The sequence below is a fragment of the Taudactylus pleione genome, unplaced genomic scaffold, assembly GCF_031769625.1.
Source record: "Taudactylus pleione unplaced genomic scaffold, aTauple2 ptg000391l, whole genome shotgun sequence".
Lineage (NCBI taxonomy): Eukaryota > Metazoa > Chordata > Amphibia > Anura > Myobatrachidae > Taudactylus > Taudactylus pleione.
In genome coordinates this window covers 7,231,319-7,255,000 of record NW_028284792.1, presented here as the reverse complement: position 1 = coordinate 7,255,000, position 23,682 = coordinate 7,231,319, and the positions used below count along the sequence as shown (strand labels likewise).

General features: G+C 43.5%; 1 protein-coding gene across 1 annotated transcript in view; it reads left to right on the top strand.

The window, feature by feature from the left end:
* The window catches only part of LOC148507550 (S-adenosyl-L-methionine-dependent tRNA 4-demethylwyosine synthase TYW1-like), a 217,297-nt gene that overhangs the window by 48,139 nt on the left and 145,476 nt on the right, over positions 1 to 23,682 (top strand). The gene's annotated exons all lie outside the window — the stretch shown is intronic.

Here is a 23,682-nt window from a genome sequence, read left to right as displayed (position 1 = left end):
GCAGTCCTTTGCTTCCGGCACCGGAGACTCACTGGAAGCCACTGCAGTGGGGGCCCAGTGCGTCTGCGTCCTCACTAGACCTTATCGTATGACGCCGGGGATCGGCAGCAGATGCTTCTGTTGCCATGAGGCCAGCGTACCCGGCTGGTTGATGCAGCTTTGGAGAGGTAGGCTTCCCCCAGCAGCTTCTCTCCTGACCCAGACGCAGATTCATCAAAGGTTTTCCCACATCCCGCCTCCTACCCCCTTGTGCGTATGAGGTGCTCACAGTTCGCTATGGGTGCTCTGCTGAAGCAGTTTTGATCTCTGAAGGTTTTGGGCCAGTCTCCCTGTATACCTCTCCCCCGGGTCAGGTATATGGTGCTCCTATATTCTACCAAGCCTTGTGTTTGAGTAGTTGATACAGGATCTATGGCAACTTAATACATATGCATTGTATGTGACTGTTTTGTTAGCTGCTGTGGTGTTACTGCCTTTTATTTTCTGACTGTCAGTTATAACTATCACTGTTTATTCTCCTCATCCCTCTGGTAGGCATGCAGTCAGGAAGCCGATGGTCGAAATGTCGACCGCTGGCTTCCCGACTGTCGAAATGCAGATGCCTGTCATACCTACGTCTGGAGCCCGAAGCCCGCCATACCAAACGAAAGTAAGCCGGGCAGCGGGTGCTGATGGCCACGCACGGGGGTGGTGGGAGGGTTAGGGTTCCCGGGGGGGGGCTTAGGGTTAGGCACCCCTCCAGGAGGGTTAGGCTAGGGGAAGGCGAGGGTTAGGGTTAGGCACCCCCGGGGGGAGGTTAGGGTTAGGCACCCACCCGGGAGACTTAGGTTTACGCTGTGGGGATGGGGGGGTTAGATTTAGGCACTTAGGGGCCAGTTAGGGTTAGGCACTAGGGGGAGGTTGGGGTTAGACACCTCTAAGGGAGGTTTAGGGTTAGGGGGGGGGTAGGGTTAGTTATACTTGCCTAAATCCCCTGTCAGGAATTTCACTGCTGTCGCTCTGCCGGCATCGGGATTTGATCATACTGATTCCCTCTGGTACAGGTGTGTGGAGGTTTTTTCTTTGTACTTCACATTTACTTGTTATTTGAGAAGGCTGTCACATTACATTACATTGCATTGTTACCTTTTTATTTGAAATGTCAAAAAGTATAGGGAAACAGGAGGTGGAGGCCCCTGTGCTGGTTTCATGTGAATCCTGTTTGGCAGGGTTTGCCGCTCAGAATTTTATAAAGGATGGTTTGTGTGCTGTCTGTTACAAAAGAACCACCTCACCTGTCCAGTCCACCAGCCCTTGTACTGGAGCCATCTTTAATGTCTCAGGTGATGTTGCAGCTAGTGAATCCTTTGGATACTCCCACACTGCCTCCTTTATGGGATACCCACAGCATGCCGTTTGCCCCTCCTATACATCCTTCCTGGGTGGATGTTTATGCCAGAGTATGGCTCAGTCGGCTGTTGCAAACAGACCTGTAGTCACTAAAGCGCCTAAGCTGTGGTTATTTTTTTTCAGTCTGCTCAGCATGTAGATTCAGACGCATCATCGGATAAATCAGATCATGCGCCGGGTTCTTCTCCAGGGTCTAGTTCGGGAGAGGAGGACCATCCTTTAGTGGATGTTCCTTCTTTAGTGAGGGCGGTCAGATGAATCCTAAATATACAGGATGATGAACCAGCTCCTAGAGAGAAGGTTCCAGTGTTTAGACACCAGAAAGTGTTAAAAGCGGAGTTTGCTAAATCTGAGCAGCTCACTGAACTTATGGAAGGGGCATGGAGTAACCCGAATGAACTGTTCCATGTTACGAAAAGATTGGCATCTTTGTATCCTTTCCCAGCTTCTGAATTAACAAGCGAAACAGGATCAAAGAAGGCTCTGGAATCCTTATCTTTTTTTGGGAATGTACTTTTTGGAGCAGAATTAGATACCATAATAGCTACTCTGGCAGCTTCAAAATCTGTAGGTCTGCCATCAACAGCTATGTTGAAGTCTCAGCAGTCTTTTCAGTCCTTTTCATCCTCTGGGACAAGCAAAACGACAGTCTTCCTTCAGGCCATCTAGTTCTCGCAGGACAGCCAAGCAGCAAACTAGGAGGTCCTGGCCGGCCAGACATCCAGCTTCTAAGCTGGACAACAAACCCTCTGCCTGATGGGGTGGGCCTACTCCTGGGGGATCCCATGGTGGGGGGGCAGAATTCTCCTGTTTGCGGACTACTGGCAGCAAACCACAACAAACGCCTGGGTCCGAGAAGTGATCTCTCTTTCTGGAGGCGCAGAAACAGACAAATCTCAGGTGCACAACTCCAAATTATTAATAATATATATAAATGCAATAAAATTTTGCAATCAATAGAGGTTTTTAGCATAATCATGGCCAAGGTTATGGGCCCACCCACCATATCCAGGTAACCTCTTTCGGGTGGGTCCCTAACATACTAGGGTTCAAATCCAGAGTGCAGGACCCCCCAATACTGGCCTAGCTAAGCCGCCCCAGGGCACCACCATAGTAAGAAAAGTGCAGTATAAAGAAATAGTTAGGAGCAGCTGAGATTTGTCTGTTTCTGTGCCTGCAATTAGTCTCATCAGGTAGCACCTCCCATCATATATATAGTCAGGTTGTGCAGTCCAGAAATCTTTCCCATAACTCTTTCTGGAGGCGTCCTCCCCAGAAGTTTTTTTTTTTTTTTTTTCACAACTCTCCCATCAGATTCTATCCAGGCCTTGGCCTTACAGGAGGCCATTTTCTCCCTGTGGTTCAACAAGGAAGGCGTTATTCCAATCTATTTTTGGTGCAGAAAAACTAATGGGTCTCATCCCCCTATTCTAAATCTGAAAACCCTCAACAAGTTCATCTGTGTACCAAGTTCCGTAATAGGGAGACTCTTCGGTCAATTATTTTGGCAATGGAACCTGCAGATTGTATGGCTTCCCTGGACATTCAGGATGCGCATCTGCATATGCCTACTACACCACCCTCCAACAATTTCTATGGTTTGCTGTCCTGCAACATCATTACCAATTTCAGGCACTGCCCTTTGGTCGATCAACAGCCCCTCGGGTCTTCACCAAAATAATGGCGGTTATGACAGCGTACCTCAGGTGTCAGGGAATCAGAATACAACCATATCTGGGTGACCTTCTGATATTGGTACAGTCTCCAGCTGTTCTACAACACCATCTTCAACTGACCATGGCGTGATTACAGACGTACGGCTGGATCATCATCAATTGGAAGAAATCCTCTTTCTCCAACACAGAGGACGGAACATCTGGGAGCATTTCTGGTTTCTCAGGCACAAAGGGCCGCAATATTGTCCTCTGGCAGAAACACCCCATCATTGTGAATTCGCAAAATGCTACGCAATCGAAGGGTATCCATTCTATCAGCGATGCAGGTCCTGGGGTCAATGGTATTCAAATTCGACATGGTGCAATATGCTCAGTTCCACTCCAGGTCTCTTCAACGATTTGATTCTCTCCCAGTGGAATGGACAGTATCATCTAATAAGGTCCAAGAGGATCCTTTTCACTTCGGAGGTTTGTCTCTCTACCTCTTGTGGTGGCTACAAAAGGATCATCTAGACTAGGGGTGGCCAACCCGCGGCTCTCAAGTCACATGCGTCTCCTTTGTTTCTAAAATGCGGCTCCCCCCACTGGAACTGGTATCTTTCCTCTCTGAAGCGATCAGAGACTAAAGAAGCCTTTGATCGCTTCAGAGGCCAGCGTTCCCAGTGATGCATTGCGCAGGTGACGTCACCCGCGTTGTGTGGAGCCTGCCCTGCGCGTCTGCCGGTGGCACTGCTTAAGGGGCACTACTTTTGGGGGCACAAAGGCAAGAGCGGTCACTGCTTAAGGGGCACTACTTTAGAGGGCACAAATACAGGAGGCACTGTATAAGGGCCAACACTACAGGGGGCACTGCATAAGGGGCACAAGCAGGGGGAACTGCATATGGGGCACAACTGCAGGGGGCACAGCATAATGGGCACTGGCTTTCTCACTGTATTTTATGTGGTTCTGGATTTCAATATGTATTTTATGTGAACGTGGCTATTTCAATGTTTTCTATATTGCTCTGGCTTTTTCTTTCACTTCAACAGTGAAAAAATTATATTGGGAAGTTTATATAAATTGTGTATTTTCAATGTGCTGTGTGACTACAAATGGGGGTGTGACACATGGTCATGTTCCTGCGAATGTCATGACAAAGGCGTGCACACAAAAATGGGGCATGGCCTTGTGACAGCTAGGCCACGCTCCATTTTTGCGTGCGCGCCTTCGGCGCGTGCATGCAATCTGCTCTTCAACTTGATCAGATATTTTTTTTGCTCTTTGCTTCTAACTGGTTGGCCACCCCTGATCTAGACAAAGGTCGCCCATTCTGGATTCCAAATTGGGTGCTTCTCACCACGGACACCAGTCTTCGGATGGGGGGCAGTGACAGGTCATCACACCTTTCAGGGAAGATGGACAAATCGGGAACGTCATCTGCCAATAAACATTCTGGAACTTCGAGCAGTATACAAAGCATTCATCATGGCACAGGACCTGCTCCAGGGCAGGCCGGTCCAGATCCTATCAGATAACGAGACCACAGTAACCTATCTCAACTATCAGGGAGGCACATGCAGCTATGAGGGAAGTGACAAGAATACTGGTTTGGACAGAACGTCCTCTTCTGGCCTATCTCTGCAATAATCATCCTGGGAGTCTTCAATTGGGAAGCAGACTTCCTAAGTCATCAGGATATACACGCCGGAGAGTGGGCTCTCCACCCAGGGATTTTTCAACTCCTAGTGAACAAATTGGGCCTACCGGACATAGACCTCATGGCATCACGTCACAACCACTAGCTCCCCAGAGGTTGCAGTTAATAGACTGGCGGACGCAATGCCGCCGGTCTAAATCCGACACGACCTGCCCGACCAGGGACTTAAGATAGGCGTCGAAATGCCTATCTTAATCCCGACGCTGGAAGACCGACCCCCGCCATCCCGATTTGTCCTGACTGGTAAGTATAACACTTAGCCCGGGGATGGAGGGGTTAAGTCTAGGTACCCCCAGGAGGACTTAGGGCTAGGCACCCCCTTGGGGAAGGTTAGGCTAGGGGAAGGGGGGGTTAGGTTTAGGCATTAGGGGGGAGGTTAGGGTTAGGCACCCCCCGTGAAGGTTAGGTTTAGGGTGCAGGGAGGGGGGTTAGGTTTAGGCACCCCTGGGGGAAGGTTAGGCGCTAGGAGGGGAGGTTGGGGTTAGGCACCCCTAAGGGAGGGCTAGGCTTAGGGGAGGGGGGAAGGGGAGGGTTAGGCTTAGGGGGGGGAGAGGGGAGGGTTAAGGGTACTTGCCAACGCCCATCGGAATCTTGATCTGTCGCACTGTCACTGTCTGGATTTGAACCGGTGGCTGTTGAGCCACCAGTATTTCAATCCCATTCCGTCCCCAGGTACGGGTCCAGGACCAGAGACCACTGAGCTGTCTTAGTGGTCCCACTGGCAGAAAGATGGGACTTCAAACTGGCATCTCTTTCCTCCGATTTCCTTCCTCCCAAGGGTCCTCAAGTAATTCAAGCAGGAAGGCGGAACAGTAATACTAGTGGCTTCTGCTTGGGCCAGACATCATTGGTTCACAGACATAAGGACATTTAGTTTCCTAAACAGTAAAGCATTCTGAGACCATTCATGTGTGGGGTTGCTTCTCAGCCAAGGGAGTGGGATCACTCTCACAATTTTGCCTAACAACACAGCCATAAATAATGGTACAAAAAATCCTCCAAGAGCAACTTCGCCCAACCATCCAAGAACAGTTTGGTAACAAACAATGCCTTTTCCAGCATGATGGAGCACCTTGCCATAAGGCAAAAATGATAACTAAGTGGCTCGAAATTTTGGGTCAAGGGCCAGGAAACTCCCCAGGCCTTAATCCCGTTGAGAACTTGTGGTCAATCCTCAAGAGGCAGATGGAGTTTGTCAGAATTTATGGGGTTTTATTGTCCAAGCATGGATTAGGCAAGAATGGGCGGCCATCAGTCAGTATGTGGCCCAGAAGTTGATTGACAGCATGCCAGGGCGAATTGCAGAGGTCTTGAAAAAGAAGGGTCAACACTGTAAATATTAACTCTTTGCATAAACTTATGTAATGTAATGTAATTGTCAATAAAAGCCTTTGACACTTATGAAATGCTTGTAATTTTACTTCAGTATACCATAGTAACATCTGACAAAAAGGTCTAAAAACATAGAAGCAGCAAACTTTGTGAACCAATACTTGTCATTCTCAAAACTTTTGTCCATGGCTGTACACACAGGCTGATCTCCCTGTCCTAAACACAGTGACGGCACGGTCTGTGGGCCATCGTTGGTGTTTAGTCGTGGTGCCTCTGCTGAACAATTGTGCAAGGCAACCATCTGGTCTTCTGTCCACACTTTTCTTAGGTTTTGCGCCTTTGATACTTTGCCTCTCAAAGATGCGTCCTTTGGGCGACGAATTCTCCTTTCTGCTCAGGAGCGTCCCTCACCTTTTAGGCAAACTGCTTTAGGACATCCCCATGGTATCCCTGTGGATTCCTATTGACCCTGAAGAAGCAAATAAGTTATGGTAGATTTACCATTGATAACTTTTTTTTCAAAGTCCGTAGGGTCCACAAGGCACCCACCCTGACGCATCTTGCTTCATTGTGTAATTTTTCTTTCTGGCACAGATTCCCTCCATTTTCTGAGAGGAGAAGGAGGAACAATCGTACACCAGAAATACTCTTTACTTTTCCTGCCTTGGGCTTGTTTACACATATGAATGCCTGTGGGTGGGGGTATATGTGGAGGAGGACCAGAGGCATCCTGGGAGCTGAAAGCTTAACTGGTTGGTGCTTGGATCACTCCAACCACATTATCCCAATGGTATCCCTATGGACCTCGAAGAAAGAATTATCAATGGTAAGTCTACCATAACTCTTATTTTTAAATCCAGGTAATTGCACAGCAGCAGGTATAGAGCAATGCAATAAGGTTTAAATGAGTAAACCGTTTGCACAAACGCCTCACTCAGTGGTATCCAGTCATCCATCTTGTGAACTGCAAGCACACATTCCTTAACTGACTGGTATTAAAGCAGTTATATCACCTGGATCTGGCTTCAGTAGGAATGTAGTTCACCAGCCGCTGTCATATAATCCGTTGTTGTAATAGTGGTATTAGCAGTAATGGATTGTCCTTGTGCGGGAGAATTATTCTACCTCTCTTAGTTGATCTGGGCTTAGTGGCTAGCTGCAGTTCAGAGACTATGCTGCTGTAATAGCAGTAGCTAGGTTGTTTGTCATAGATGGTATTAGTTAGTGTTTGAATTTACAGTGTTCAGAGATAGGCCATCTTACTTGGTTCATATTTTTACTATTCAGCCTACAAAACAGTTTAAATATCTAAATGCCTGGATGAAATAAGCTTTTGTTACAAAGAATGGTCACAATGCTAAAATAACTGGTTATAACCAAGATCTATAACAAATATAAAGGTGGAAAATAGATGATCTCTCTCAGAATGTGACTTTTTAGTTGCTTTGAAATTTTGTGAGGATTTTTCAGAGATTGAGTTAACACTTAAGGGGCATACACATTAGACGACTTTTATTAATGATATCGTCATCGTTCATGTCATTCATTTCGTCCAGTGTGTATGCACTGAACGACAAACTATGCCTGCTCCTGTGGGTTAACTATATCTCCAGTCGCCTTCATGGCTGACATTGGTAAGTGTGTATACTAGTGGTTCCCAAACTTTATCAAATCACGACGCCCTAGAGTATCACTTTTTTTTTCCACGGCACCCCTAAGCCGAAAGTTTCTTATTGTGAAATTCAGCAAAAATTAAATTTAAGTAAATTGTGCTTATGTCACCCTTAGGGTCAATTATGTGGTGGGTGACAGAGCCAAGCTTCTTTTTGTCCAAATTTTTTGATTGGCAGCCACCAGCACTGGTTTTGCCAATCACACTGACTAAAAATAATTTTATTTGTTACTGGACTACCAAGCCGAGGCATCCCTGCAAGTGCCCTGAGGCACCCCAGGGTGCCACGGCACCCAGTTTGGGAATCACTGGTGTGTTCACTTATCAATGTCTGTACACCCGCCGGGTACCACGGCAGACAATATCGCCGCATACACACACAGTCTAATGTGTATGCAGCATTAGTTCAGGCCTGTTCCAGATGTTTTTAAACTACAATTCCCAGCATAAACTAGCCATCAGCTATCCTCTCTGGAAAACCATGCTGAGGCCTAGTTTCACCTAGAGAGCCACAGGTTGTCCATGTCTGATCTGGATAATGTGGACATTTTGATTTAAATACATTCATCATTGGGTATGGATTGAAGCTAAAGATCCATGTTAGAACAGATATGCCTTTTATGATCGCAACCATAAACACAAAGTATTCCCTGCACATCTGTATATGAATATAGATGGAGAAGTGTCAGTCTAATGTAAAAGACTGGAATGTATCCAGTTAATATCGTATAGCCTTAAATGCAGGCTGGTCTCTAAATTAGGTGCCACCCCAGCTAGGATGTCTAGAAGCGCTAAAATCCTGTGGGAAGATGGGGTTCCTCTTAGACACCCCATGGCTTGGAAAATAGAGAACTCTTTTGAAATTCTTCTATATTTCTTAAGGGACTGCATTGTAGTGCAGTATTGCTATAACCTCAGTATCCAAAGTCCTCAGTCTTTGGAGAGGAATATTTCAGGACAAAGTAAACATACCGTACGTATTACTAAGTATAGGAATTAGGCAAAGTGGGATAGAATTAATCTGTATAGCTTCCCTGGACAGCATTGCTTCCTGAGCTAGCAGGGCTGCTATCAGGAGGGAGACTGCAGAGACTGGAGTCCCGGGTCCAGACAGAGAGGGGGGCCCTGCACCCGGCTCCTACTGCCAAGGACCATCGGGAGCTCTGGACGCAGTCTAAAAGTCGGCGTCTCAGCGCTCGTACACTCCATCGCACAGTTGAGCACAAAGGGAAGGAAGAGATTTGTATTTACATATTACTGCCATTGAGAGAGCGGCTGTGAGCGCGACAATGTAGTGCAAAGAAACCTTTTTAAATATGTGTAGATGAAGTGGAGAGCCAATACTTTCCTTCCAATGGCTATTGACCAGAAGTGTTTACTACCAACCTTTTATTTGCAGCCTATGGATGAAAAGAGAAATTTTGGTCCTGATTCAGAGATGTATGCGAGCCCGATGTTTTGCAGTCTACGTATGTGTAGGACCCGTTCTGTGCATGTGTAGAATGAGTCCAGTGATCTCTCTCTAAGCCACAGAATGATTGACGTGCTGCTGCGTTTGGGGGGCAGAGCAGGGGCGTGCCTGGCCAGCGTTCCAGGGCGTAACACCCCCGTTTTTCAGGAGGGACGAGGCCAGGCTGCAAGGAACCGGCCAGGCGGAATAAGTCTCAGCCTATGCAGCCTGGCCAAAGGAGCAACCATCACGAACGATGTTCGCGATGGTGATCCGAGGCAGCGATGGTGATTTCAGTTGGACGGTATTGCACAGCCACTGCTTTGCGGTTGTGCAATACCGTCCATCTCAGAATAAGGCCCTTTTCATTCTAGATCTGGTGAGAGCAATCAAGATAGATTTAACTAGAAATACAGAATTAGAAATGATTATTAAGCTCTTGCAAATTACCTAAAGAGCAAACAAACATACAAACAAAGAAACAATAACATGTATATGTTTATGGTCTTTTAAGACTAGGTGTAGGGGTGGAGGCTTGGTGGTAGTTCCCAGTATACTCTGCAAATAGTAGTCTGTATGCACGCTCCTATCCTATCTGTCCCTTACTATACCTGAGGATCTCCGGAGGAACTGGGATTCACTTTCTGAATGCCCAAAAATTTCAGACCTTTTGGATTTCTATTGTGACATTCGTGGAAGTGTGCCGAGACAATGGATTTTATAATTTTTTTTGGAACACCTGGTTGCCACCAAAACTAGGCGGAAGTTCTGGTATTGGACTTCCTGTTTAAACAAAGTTGTTAATAAAGAATAGTATAAATAGAGCCAAAGGAGAGCACTATCCCCATCCTTGACAAAGGACCCAGTGAGGTCCGAAACGCGTTGGAGAAGTAGGAGAGATTGGAGTCACATTGAGCACATCCCACTGCTAAGCCCGTACTACACCCCGTGGCTGATTTAACATCTGAAGCGCCGCATGTGAAGCCGAGACCCGGAAGGAAAGCACCCCATGTAACAGGGAGAAGATCGCTACCTCTGGAGATCCTCAGGTATAGTAAGGGACAGATAGGATAGGAGCGTGCACACAGACTACTAATTTGCAGAGTATACTGGGAACTACCACCAAGCCTCCACCCCTACACCTGGTCTTAAAAGACTATAAACATATATGTATGTTTTGTATGTTTGTTTGCTCATTAGGTAATTTACAAGTGCTTAATAATAATTTCTACTGCTAATTTAAGCAGCTTTCAGTCAGAGCGCGGACACCCCCCTACTTTCCACTGTAGGAATACAAAATAACTGTGATCCGACAGGATTTGGGAAGGGTCATGCACTTCCAAACAACCTGTTTCTAAATGGAAATTAGAATGGAAAAGAGAAGTAATCATGCAGGTGAAAAAGAAAAATAGACCTCTGGTGCTAAAGATATAAAGAGCCCACTTTTGAGTGGTGGCAACGTCTTGGGTAAAAAGGGATCAGACCTTGGTGTCCGAGGGGGTTGTATCAAAACTTGGAGAGAGATAAAGTACCAATCGATCAGCTCCTGTAATTTTTCAAATAGTCTTTAAAGTGACAAAAGCTGATTGGTTGGTACTTTATCTCTCTCCAAGCTTTGATACATGCCCACCAAAGATTTACCAGGCTTGGGCTGGACATCAAACCTTACCTTCTGTATTCATCATTTGAATGTATTTTTCAGAATGTATTTTCCATTTGGGAGAGGTTCTCCACACAGTAAATGTTTGTTTATGCAAAAATGTTGCTAGGTATTGCTTTGCCCTCACTATAGTAGTGCTTGGGTACTGTACATCCCACTGTAATTGCTATGGTGGTGTTTTGAATGAAACAATAACTTATATTCCCTGATAATTCCTTTTTTCTAGCTGTTCTTTGGCAGGGCAGGTTTTGAGACTCCTTGTTCACATCAGAAGCGACCACGCCAAGCTCTGCTTTCCCTGACACTGTTGCGTCTGATGCAACAGTGGGAGAAATGCCGACGGCTGCTCGAAGGTTATCTTCCAGTAGTCATCCGGCTTGGCCCTCCCTGCCTGCCCCTCTTTTGTCATGGTAACCTCCCCCGAGTCTCCTACTTCTGGCCGAGCTACAGAAGTGCAATCCTAAAAGGACCACCCATTTGCTGCTGTAGGAAAACCATCTTCCTGCAGAACAAGCTCAAGGAAGCTGCAGCTTCCCTTCCCTTCCTTGGCTACAGTCACTGACGGATGGTGGCTACAAATGGCAATCCTAATAGGACCACCTTCTGGTCTATGCTTGCTGACTATACTGCAGCCCTGCCTTCTCCCTCACCTTTCCCAGCCAGAAGTGATAGGCGATACTCAGGGATGCAGGACTGTAAAATCCTGCCAGAAGGGTAAGTAAAATCCTTTTTTATATAGTTTAAAATGAATAAAAATGTAAATATACATATTTGTTAATAAAATTATACTGAATCCTGTTTAAGTAGCTATTATTTACATAATTTCTGAAAAGATTCAACAATTTTGGAAATGGCCAGTTAAGATGGTCTGCCATCTAGATTCTTCATTGTGTTTTCCTTATATAGGAAAGTCACCCTCAAATTGTTTGGTTTGGAAGAACAATTTAGGTTGATTGTTAAATATGAGTTATTTGCAGCAAAGATAAGTATTAAAGTTCAAGCAAGGTGATAGAGCTTAAAATTCTGTTGATGTTTGTTCCTAAACCCACTTCGTATAACTGAAGATCCATATCAATGTGCTAATTAGCATGAATAGTAAGCAGTGGGTGGTCAGTTCACAAATCAATTTGTTTTCACGGTCTATTGTAATATTTCTAAAACCGATGCATTCTTTGTTTAAAAAAAATTGAACACTAAAATGAATACAATAACCTGCTGTGTAAAAATACAAATGTTGCCTTTGACAACGTAAAAAAAGAAATAGAATAAATAGTTTTTTTTTTGTTTTTTTTAAGTTATATAAAAACAGTAGTGATCGTAATGGGGCCCATACATCTGAAATGGATTGCGCCAATTTTCCGTTTTGCCGGGAAATTTAGGAAATTCAACATGCTTTACAATTACGATTCACCCATCCCAACCTGAAAATGGTTGGTTAGCAAGTTTGGGATTTGTAACATGTTGAATTTCCACTCATCACTGATCATTTGCCACTAATCATCGGATCGGCAGAATGGAGAATCGTGGCTGTAGATGTATGGCCCACATTTTTTTTTTTTCTTTTTTTCCACTGTAAACTTCAGATGGCATCGTTATTAATGGTGTTCATCTTAAATTATGTACCCAGCCTAGGGAAACTATAAATTCCTGACACTGTATACTGTACGTGTGTGGCTATGCGCGTATAGAGGCTATATAAAGCTCATATGTAGCAAATAAAGGGCCTGATTCAGAGTTGGGAATAGAGAGACAGAACTCTCTCAACTGTGAACCTGAACAAACCATATTGCAATGCAAAGGGTGTAAATACGTAAAAAAAATTTCATGTGTGCTAAATACTGGCTGCTTTTGCATGTATCCCACAAATACTGCACAGCTTTACTATTACTCTACAATTTAGATGTCAGTTTGAAAACACTCCTCCCAAATCTAAATCTCTATGCACATTTTAAATCTGCTCCACCTGCAGTGCAGCATGGTTTCACCAAGATGATCAGTTGAGAGAGATATCTCTCTCTATTCCCAAGTCTGAATCTGGCCGAAAGACATGCATGTTTGGCTACAGAAGACACTCTCTGGGAAGATCTATACCAGGTTTCCACGCACAAACATTTTGAAATGACAGCTATGACGTGGGAACAAACACACGCGTATGTATTTTTAAAAATGAAGGACAGAAAATATGTACACATACGGGAGAAGACCTTGTGTTTCCCACTGTGTGCTGATAATTGATTTGTCCTCATTACAGAAAATAGGATTTTGTCTAGTGGATCAAACACCCAAAATAATGAGCATTGTTGCTTAACCCTACAGAAAGGCCTTCATTAAAATGTTATAAACTGTGTACCAGTTTATAATTATGCATTTTTGTTTAGTTGGAATTGGTGTAGCAATTTATATTGCCATGTTCACATATAAGTAGAGTACTAAAAAACCCAGAAAATAAATGGAAGTATCGTTATGCTGGGTACACACTGGCAGATATATAGGCCGATCAATGTATTGCGTGCCCGCCAAGAGCCGCGGCGTGCCCTGGTAAAGGGGGCGTGGCCGAATTGCGTGAGGTGTGGCCACGCCCCCTTTGAGGAAAAAAAGCATAACCAGTGGGGCGCGCGATCGGCTTGATCGCTCCCCCCTACAGGCATAGGAGACTGCTGTGGTTGCTTCATAGCAGCCGCGAGCAGTCTCCCAGCAGCATGTGCTGGGCTGCTGTGATGAAAGAGGAGAAGTGGGGGGGAGCGGTACCGGACCCGGGCCCCTCCAGCAAGCCCGGGTAATTTGTACCTGCTCCCACCCCCTCTCGATGCCCCTGCCTGTTGGTCTGGGTGTACCAGCGATATGTCTGTGAACGACTATCGCTTTGGCTGTGCTGCACAGCCGATGTCCATCATGCTGTGTGTACGGGAGGTCAGACTGACCATACACTTGCAACAGAGGTCGCGGGGAGGGGGCGTGATGCAGCTCCTTCCCAGCGGGACCCGCAGCCAGATGATAGTAGTTCAGTGTGTATGAACAACCGTCATCTGCAGATATATCTTTTAGGTGTGTACCCAGCATTTAGTTGCTATGAAAGCCCACTATTTCCAGAGGCAAGGTCTAAAAGGAAGTATTTCAATTGAATGATCTTCCCACTTTTAAGTGTATTTACAGACTCATTGGCACCAGGCAATAGGTATCTGTAATTCCTAAGAAGTTGAATATATGAACTTTGTAGAATGCTCAGACTTCCTGTTGTCTGACTGTCATGTATACTATTAACTTGCCTATGAATTGAGCAAACAAGAGTTGACTGAGCTGAAATATTCTGTACTAAAAGTAAGTTAATTATCTGTACAAAGGTCTAGTTTAAGCCAAGGCTGGTCACCCATCATGTGGAGTTTTACTAAGTAAGTATATTTCTAGTCTAATAATGGCAAATTTCTCATTTATAGTAATGGCTGTAAATAAAAAAAAAACATACATGTTCATTCTTAAAAACTGTAACTGTTCTAGAGGAAAGCAAAAAAGCAACTCTATAAAGTCTAGTTTGGCTCACTGACCCAATACTGTCAGTGAGATGAATCCCTGAATATAACCTATACTATATTGTGATATTAATGCCATTAAACCTGTATAATTCTGTTTTGTTAGGAAATGTCCAAATGTGTAAACCATGTCTGCAAAAGGCAGTTCCTGTGGCAATGTATTCTATGCTTCTTCACTACTTAGAACACACTATTATATTAATATATTTATCTTGCTTGTGTTGTATTTGCCTTGTGCTTTTCTTTAATATGTTCTTTTAGTCATTTGATTCCCATATGTCTGTAATACTACTTTGGTAAACAGGGCCATAGCCAGGGGCGGATTGGGAATTGACAGTGGCCCTGGAAAAATCCCACAAAGCGGCCCCATGTGCGCGCGCCTTAGGCGCGTGCTGAAAAAAATGGGTGTGGTCTTGTGTCAAGGGGCGTGGCATTGTGTGAAATGCCATGCTTGTGAGCCATTTTTCCCCTTGTTTTCGTCATGCTGGGGAAATGCCCACCGCTCCGGGAGCAAATGGGCATGCCCCCAGTACCTCTGCAGTGAATAAACAAAGCGAGCATGTGAATGAGTATTTCCTTACCTATATGTTTTCTCTGCAACGAGGAACCTCTGAAGAAATTGATCCTTCCTGGACAAGCAGCGTCTTGAGTTGGTTTTCACTATCCATGCAGGAGATCACATTGCCTGGAAGCCGCCTGTTTGTGTAGGGAAACAAACAAAAAAAAACAATGGCATCAACATGTAGTGGCTATCAAGTCAATGTTTAAAGGAAAAAGGTGTACCATAAGGTGCTAGAGGACTGGAAGCTGAGTATGGTAGGGGAAGCGGTGATATTTCTGGTAAATGTCGCTACAGCTCATTTTGCCAGTACAGACAGGTAAGAGACGGTACTGTACGGACAAAATTACACGTTTGGAGGCTACCTTTTTTGCTATATTTCAAAAATAAAATCTGGGACATATTTGGATCCCACCAATGCAGTAAACCTGCACCACACTCTATTACAGGACTTACATCATCCCTAATTTACACCAACCAAAACAGACCACACAGACTGCAGCAGGGTATAGATCATGGGGTTTATGATATAGTACAGGTGGAGGCAATGTTTGGCATACCAACTGCAGTAGTACTACACTTCCCAGCATGCCATGAAAAAGATTTGCTGCTAGAACAACCTAAATCTATGGAAAGTCATGCTGAGACGTGCAGTTGCACAGCAGCTGAGTGCCACACATGGATTGGGTATTGCCAGCGCATGGGATCCTGGTGGTCAGAATGCCACTGCCCCATCCCGACAGAGTTAGGATACCGACACTTGTTGGTCAGTATCCTAACCCTCCACCTACCCAGAACTCTTCCCCCCCAGTGCCTATACCTAACCTCTCCCTCCCTACACCCCAAAACCAAACCTCCCCCTAGTGCCTAACCCTACCTTGCCTACTAACCCCAGTACTTACGGTCAGGATGCTGCCACCGGAATTCTGACAGGTGTCAGGATTCCGGCGCCAGATTTCTAAGTGCCAGCATCCTTTCGGGATATTGGCCGCATCCCCCACACATTGCCTTCCCCTGATTTAGAAAACTAAGCTTAGGCAGCCTGTGTGCCTCCTGCAATGGAACTACAAGTCCAGTCATGCCCTGGAAGGAGCTTTTCAAAGTGTACTGGGACTTGTAGTTCCACAACAGAGCAGCTAGACATGTAACAATGCCTTACCTCATTCACCTTCTCATCCTGCTCAGACGCAATCCTCCTCTTCCTCCACCATGTGCTGGTCCTGGGCAGTGTACACCTCTCAGTGCTGGATGACATGTTGGGGCTGCTGCTTGCTCTGTCCCTGTCTGCCTGCTCCCGGCCAACGTGCATGTTAAGTTGGAGACTGGAGACAGGAAACTGAAAGTAATCAGTAGACTCCCCGGACTGTACCATTAGTAACCTGATGAGGGGGGGGGGGGGGGAGCGTTTTTACAGTGGGCTGCTCTGTGTTCCAGCCAGAGACAGTCTGGCTGATGTACCAGTGATCACTAAAGGACAGGAGAGCCTCACACCCAGATGTGGTCCTCACACCCAGGCACACAGCGGCCGTGGGCCGGATATATCAGGGCAGAAGACCCCCCCTCCCCCTGTAGTGGAGAGGGCCAGTCCTGCCGAGTCAGTGTAATCCTGCTTGTTCTTCCGACTTCACTGACAGCCGCGCTCCACACCGCGATACACATTGAGCAGTCAGCCCCACTTCCAGGTCTTATAGCAGTCCTAGTGGCCCCACAGGTGGCGGCCCACTGGGAATCTTCCCGCTAAATATTATGGCCAATCCGCCCCTGGCCATAGCTAGGGTAGTGCGGCCGGTGCCATCGCACAGGGCACCACATGTCAGGGGGCGCTGTTTGGGCCTTTCAAATTTCTGTTTATTATCATTCTCACTTGTAGCTTCCTCTTATTTCATCCCCAGTATCTCCTGGCCTCCCCTCTCTCTTCCCTGGCCCTCCATTCCCCTTTTTTGGGTGCATTATGTCCCTTTGAAAAATGAGGGGGGCGCCAATGCTCTTTCTGGCACAGGGCACCAAAAAGTCTAGTTACGGCTCTTTTGGTAAATATCAATTTGAGGGGGATACGTTTTTGTAGTTGTAGATGTATTTCCTCCATCTGCAATGGTTGGTTTTGTATTTTCTATGGGGACCTTAAATTGAAAAGGTTGGCACATATTTGGTAAATGTGCCATTGGTGTGTGTATATGTATGTAAAGGTATTTCATTTTATCTAGTGTAAATAAATCTCACTGACAGCCTTTGCCTACAGCTTAGTAATGTAGCCACCCCTCTCTGCAAACCCTCTGATTTTAGGACATTTTTTTTTTGTCATATTGACAATAGAACTGCATATTCAAGGTGAGGCCTAGCTTGTGCCTTGTAAAGCGGACATATTATACTTTTATCTCTTGACTCTTTCCTTTTTAGTACATGATAATCTCCTGCTGGCTCAGCGTGTAAGCAGGTTGCAGAGCATGCTATTGCTAAGTCTTTGATCTGCAATTATGCTAGTATAATCATACTTCTCCAACATAGATTCAAGCAGTAGTTTTCCATTTGAGGTTTAAGCTGCATGTATATTTTTAGTAGTCAAATACATAACTGTACATTTATCCACTTTGCACTTCACCTGCCATATTGCTGTCCAATTTGCCATTTTATCTAGGTCTTTGTAAAGATAAGGCCTCTTACATGGATTACACTGTATAATTTTGTTATTTTCAAACCTAGAAGGTACTATTAATTCAACTTTGTATTTTATAAACCTATTAAGCAGCAGTGGTCCAGCTGAAGTATGAGGTATTAATCTTTAACTAGTACGTTTTAGCGCCTTTGTTGCACATTGTCAAAACCTTTTAGAAAAATCTAAATCTAAGTAATCCACTGCAAATCCCTTGTCAAACTACCTACTGCATTCATAAAATGCATATAGTTTTAAAGTGACACTGTTGGTCTTTCTTAAATCCATGTTGGCTTTTGCTGCTTGTTGTATTTTTTAATGTTTTCTTAACAATCTCTCACCTACTTTTTCCACTATAGAGGATAAACGTACTGTTCTATAGATGGTTGACAAACGTCAATACCATTTTGATATGTACCATTTTTGCTTTTTGCCAATCCATTGGCACCATACCAGTTCTCAGACAGTCTTTAAAAATGCAAAAACAGTTTAGCAATTGTTCTGAAGATTATTTATCTGAAGATAGATGGATGTAAGAGGCCTGGGAAAATGTGACATTCATACCAGCTTATTACTTTTTATATGCTGCAGAAAATAAAATATTTGATTACTTTGTGCTGTACATTGTGAAGGTTTGCAGTTGTTTAAAATTTTTCTTTATAATATATGTATATAAACTGTCTCACAAATATGAATCTCCTTAGTTAACCACTGTTTTCCAAAAAACGCTTGTTTTTTAAATTTCTATTTTATTTATTATTGAATTAGGCAAAAAAGTTTTTTTTTTTTTACACCGTATATCATATATATAATTTTTTTTTTTTTTATAATATACTGTGTGCATAACCTTGAACTTAAGACACTTTTATTTAACTATCCCTAATCTGTGTGGTCCTGTATTAATATCCTTGATTGATAAGAGTGTCATAATCAAAAGGATTCATGAAAGTTAGGTTTTTGGTAAATCTGTTTTTATTAAGATTTTCAATTATACAAGTAATGTATAGAACTGCATTTATGAACAATAGTAGTATATTAAGCCATAGTAAGTAATTACATAGACCTATGACTCCTGAGAGCAATATATGTAGGAAAAAATAGAACAAACAATTCTATTAGCCAAACATATTCTAGAAAATAATGCAAGTGCATTATATTATTGACAGGGATCAGAAGGAATATAATATGTAATCTTATGCTGGCTTAACCCATAAAACATTACTAATACAATACATCAATTGAAAAAACATGTGCAAAAAGAAATATAACAAAGGGAAAACATAGAAGGAGAGGAGGGAGGGGAGAACAGCTATGTGCTCATTACCCATAAAATACTTTAAATAGTGGAGGAAACTAGGAGGCCTATGATCAGCCTGTTATCTTAAAGAAAGATGCTACATTGAAGTATAGTAGCATGCAAATAATTGTTAGAAAACTTGTAATATACTGTATGTCTATGGCCCTCCTATATATCGTGGAAATAAACATTGCAGCAGGTTAGGAAAATTTATTGAGGATCAATATGTGTATTGTCTGAGAGTTGTCTATATAAGAACCAATCTGTGGATTCAAAGATCTTGAGAATGTGGGTTTGGAATGCAGGGTCTAGGGCAGTGATTCCTAACCTCGGCACCCAAGGCACACTAACAGTCCTGGTTTTAGTGCTATCCATGATTGTGCACAGATAATTAGTACCTCAGTTATTTTGATTTAACTAAGTCCCTTGTGCTCAAGTATGGCTATCCCCAAAACCTGGACTGTTAGCGTGCCTTGAGGACCGTGGTTGGGAACCCCTGGTCTAGGGAGTCGATATAAAAAAACACTTTGAATAACATTTTTCTATTCCTCTGTTAATATCGGGGAAAGTGGTCCCTTCTATCAAAATATTGGAAGAGAGGTCTACTAATAAAGTATAAAGATACCTGGTTTTGTATGGTTTGATGAGTGTTTAATAGTGAGCATATGTTATCTCTTGAGGCAGTCTCATCCATGGCCAGAGAGATGGAAGAAATTAAATGTCTTGTCTACAAGTACATGTAAAAATTTGTATGTGGTATGATGAATTGCTGCTGGAGGCTAGAGAAGCTACATAGGGAGCTCCCAGGGTCAAAAACTTTGGATGTAATGCTCAAACTTTTCTCACGTTTAATCTGTGAAGGTTGATTTAGTCAGTGTGGATGGGAATGAGGGGGTGACTAAATAAAAAACTTCATAGAAATTATAATTAATTATAGATCTCCAGGCGAAATGTGTCCCTAAAGATAATATGGGAGAAAATGAGGGGGTATTATTTCGATGTTTTGAGTGCAATAAAGCCGCAGGTGAAATAGGGCCGTATCCAATCTTATGTCAATATATACACTTCCATTGAAGAACCAATCACTAATGTATCTGAAAAAAAGGACAGAGAAAATGCTGGGAAATCAGACTATCCTACACCACCTTTCTGTTGGGATAAGGTAAGTTTCGCCATGGCTATTCGAGGTCTCTTGCCCAGCCAAATAAATCTAGACTTTAAATTTGAAATATGCTTCAGATCAAGTTTAGTAATACTAATAGGGAGCATCTGTATTAGATAAAATATATTTGGGAGATCGCCATTTTAATTCCCGCAATACGGCCTAATGGAGATAATGGGAGCAGCTTCCAATTGTCTAGTAATGTAGATAATTTTTACAATTACTGAGGCGAAATTGGATTTATATAAATCTCACAGGGCAGACGGAATTTGTACACCCAGATATTTTATCTGCGATGTATTAAGCTTGAAAGCACTTATTATAGACAGATCTCCCAGGGATGCCATGGTGCCTGAAATTGGAAGAATTTCTGACTTGTCAAAGTTGATTTTGGAACCAGAAAAGGAGCTAAATGATGTAATGAGGTCCATTATTGCAGAAAAAGAACGAGCCGCATTCGAGACACCGTAACATGTCTGTGAATAGAGCAACTTTAAGAGTCTCCTCTCTTATGGAGATTCCCGTGAACTCTGTGGAGGCACTAAGGGCTATAGCCAGAAGCTCTATTGCTATGGCAAATAAAAGAGGAGAGTGGACATCCCTGTCTGGTATACTTTTGTATGGGAAAAGGTGAGGATCGAAAACCATTGCAAGACACTTGTAACTGTGAATTAGCATAAAGTGTTGTGATTAGGTTTCTGAATGAGATGGGAAAGACAAATGTGTCTAGAGTGTGAATTAGGAGATTCCAGGTAATAAGGTTGAAGGCCTTTTCAGCGTCTAGGGAGAGGATAAGGCTATGATTGGAATTTGTGTCCTTAGTGGAGTGCAAATGTTGAATAGCCAATAAGACTCTACGAAATTCAGCACAGTATCCTGGCCCCAATTGAAGCCTGTTTGGTCTTGGTGGGTAATAGGGTCAAATTACTTTTGCCAATTATCAGCTAAAATTTTTGTCAATAATTTGTAGTCCGAGTTTAAATGTGATATCGGCCTATAGGATGTTGGAGAAGAAAGATCTCTTATGGGTTTGGGAGGACCTTCACAATTGCATGGTTAAAGCAAAGGGGAGAGCATTACCAGATAACAAATGATTAAAGGCTGATACTAAGGTACTGTATCTGAAATTCTATGGGACAGCAATTACCTGTCAACTTTTGCACATGTCTAACTTTAGTGTGTCTGACTTTTGTCCCTGTCGAACTTTTGTCCCTGTCTAGCTATTCATGGTCTAACATCTAGTGTCTGTCTAGACCAGTGTTGGCTAATCTTGACACTCCAGCTGTTGTGGAACTATATATCCCAGCATGCCCTGCCACAGTTTTAGCATGCCCTAATAGCAAAACTGTAGCAGTGCATGCTGGGTTATGTAGTTCCATAACAGCTGGAGTGTCAAGGTTAGCCAACACTGGTCTAGACATTGGGTTGTATTCAATTTGAGGCAAAAACGGGTCATCTGCGATAATTTTTCGCCGATGACGTCATTTTCGCCTGTTTGAATTATCCCCGTATTCAATTTCAAAGCCTTTTTGCCGGTGCGAAAAGTCTTTGTCTAAAAACGGGGATAACTTTTCCACATGTGTTACATGGCGAAAAAAAGTTAAGAATTGGTGTTTAGGGGTGCAGACTTAAAAACAATAGCCTGCACCCCTGGGAGTATCCTTTAAAAGTTTGTGTCAACATTTTTTTTTAAAAATAGTCGAGACACACCAAAAAATGTATTTATTTTGGGGGCAAACTTGTAAAGTAGTGCAATTTATACCTAAGGAGGGGCCCCCATGTATGCGGCAGGTGTTTTCTTCTTTGCGGTTGGTAGCGGCAAGTGCATTTTTGAAGAATTTGAATATGCTTGCACCCATATTCATGTACCCCAAATTTGATGGCTTATATTTAGGGGCAAAATAACTATGCCAAAGTGCAACTCTTCACCCCTTCTTGAAAGCCGCATTTATGCACCTGCCGCAGCTATTTAAAAACCCTGACTCCCTTCAGCAGGCAAAAAGGGGGGTATCCATAGTGATCCCCCATGTCTGGACATCTTTAGGGGGGTGCCAGGAACATTTCCTGAAAATTCCCTGATTTTTTTTCTATACTTATCTTTCCGACGGCTCCCGATTCCGCAGTTTCTGGAATTGAATACGGGGATCAGTGGGCACGCGCTCGATACTTTATCCCCTGCCAAACCTCCGATGTGGAGTGAAAAGTCCGGCATGTGAAAAGTCCGGACTCTTCGCTCCACATTGAATACCCCCATTGCCTAACTGATTACTGTCTATCTCTTATACCACACCCATATTAAGTGCACTATGTAAGTGAACAAACAGTTGGGGACAGTGCTTAGAAGAAAAATGCCCTGTATACTAGAGTAGGGCCTCTATTTTATGCTCAATAACAGGGAAGGGCAATTATTTGAGCTGGGGTCTACTTGGAAGGTTTTGAGGAACTGTTGAGGGCTGCATGCAAAGTGTATTTTGTGTAGCCGTAAATAGACAACTTAGAAATGTAACTGCAAGTCCCAGCCTGCCCTGATTGGCAAGTACAGCATACTAGTTAGACCAAAGCCCCCACTTTAAGGTGGGTCCAGAGGATGCACCTTTAATGTTTTATCCCAAAGGGATACTACCACACCCCTTCATAAGCATTAGTGATCCAGCGCAGGGCAGCTAGCAGAGCACTGCCTTGTATACAGTCAAAAGCAATGCTGCACAAACCTCCAGGATTGAAAATTATTGCCTAACACCCTGCTCTGGCATGTTGGGACAAGAGGATTCCAGGGTAGGCCATGTGTATGTTATAGAGTAATGGGAGGAAGCTCACTGGAACCCATCCTCTGACTGCTTGCACAGCATATTTTGCCCATTATGGCTCTATATTCACTAGAAAGTTCTAGCAGGGCAAACAATATAAAGATTTTTTTTTATAGATAATAGAGAATGAATAGGTAATGTGATCTGGAGAAGAAATTTGTTTTTGTTTCTTACTTTTAGTTTTCTCGAATTGTTCCAGTATGAGCGCTCATTGCAAATGCATGGTTCTGACATTATAATACTAATAGATTTTGCACAGACTACATACTATCACCTGCAGTAAACTCCTTTTAGTATAATTTACTTTTATGTTTTTTGTTCCCTCTATGGAAGGAAATTGTTATAAATAAAGCTTAAAAGAACACTGAATTTTGTCTCCATCTTGTAAAGCATCTGCTCACAATTCATTTTGTCAATTTAAAATAGTGAGAGCTCCAATTTTCTTAAATTACATTCCATGGAACGCTTTGTAAAAAGTGATACATCTAAAATCGTTATTGCACTTAAATTTACATAATAGCACAGAAAACTGTGGGGAAAATGACATTTTTTGGGAAGTGCTGCGATGGCTGTACTCATTGGCCATTTATGGTAGTGCTGACATCACAAGTTTCCCCTAGTATCCCTATGGGGAGGGAGGAATAATTTGTGAAGCTGGCGTCACTGTTGGTAATTTAATTTACCCCCACTGACACTTTGTTTTGTTAATTGATGGATATTACAAGATTGTACCAGGAAAAAAAAACCTTTTTGCCAGTGCAGATAGTCAGCATGCTAATAGCATGTTCATTTAATATATATT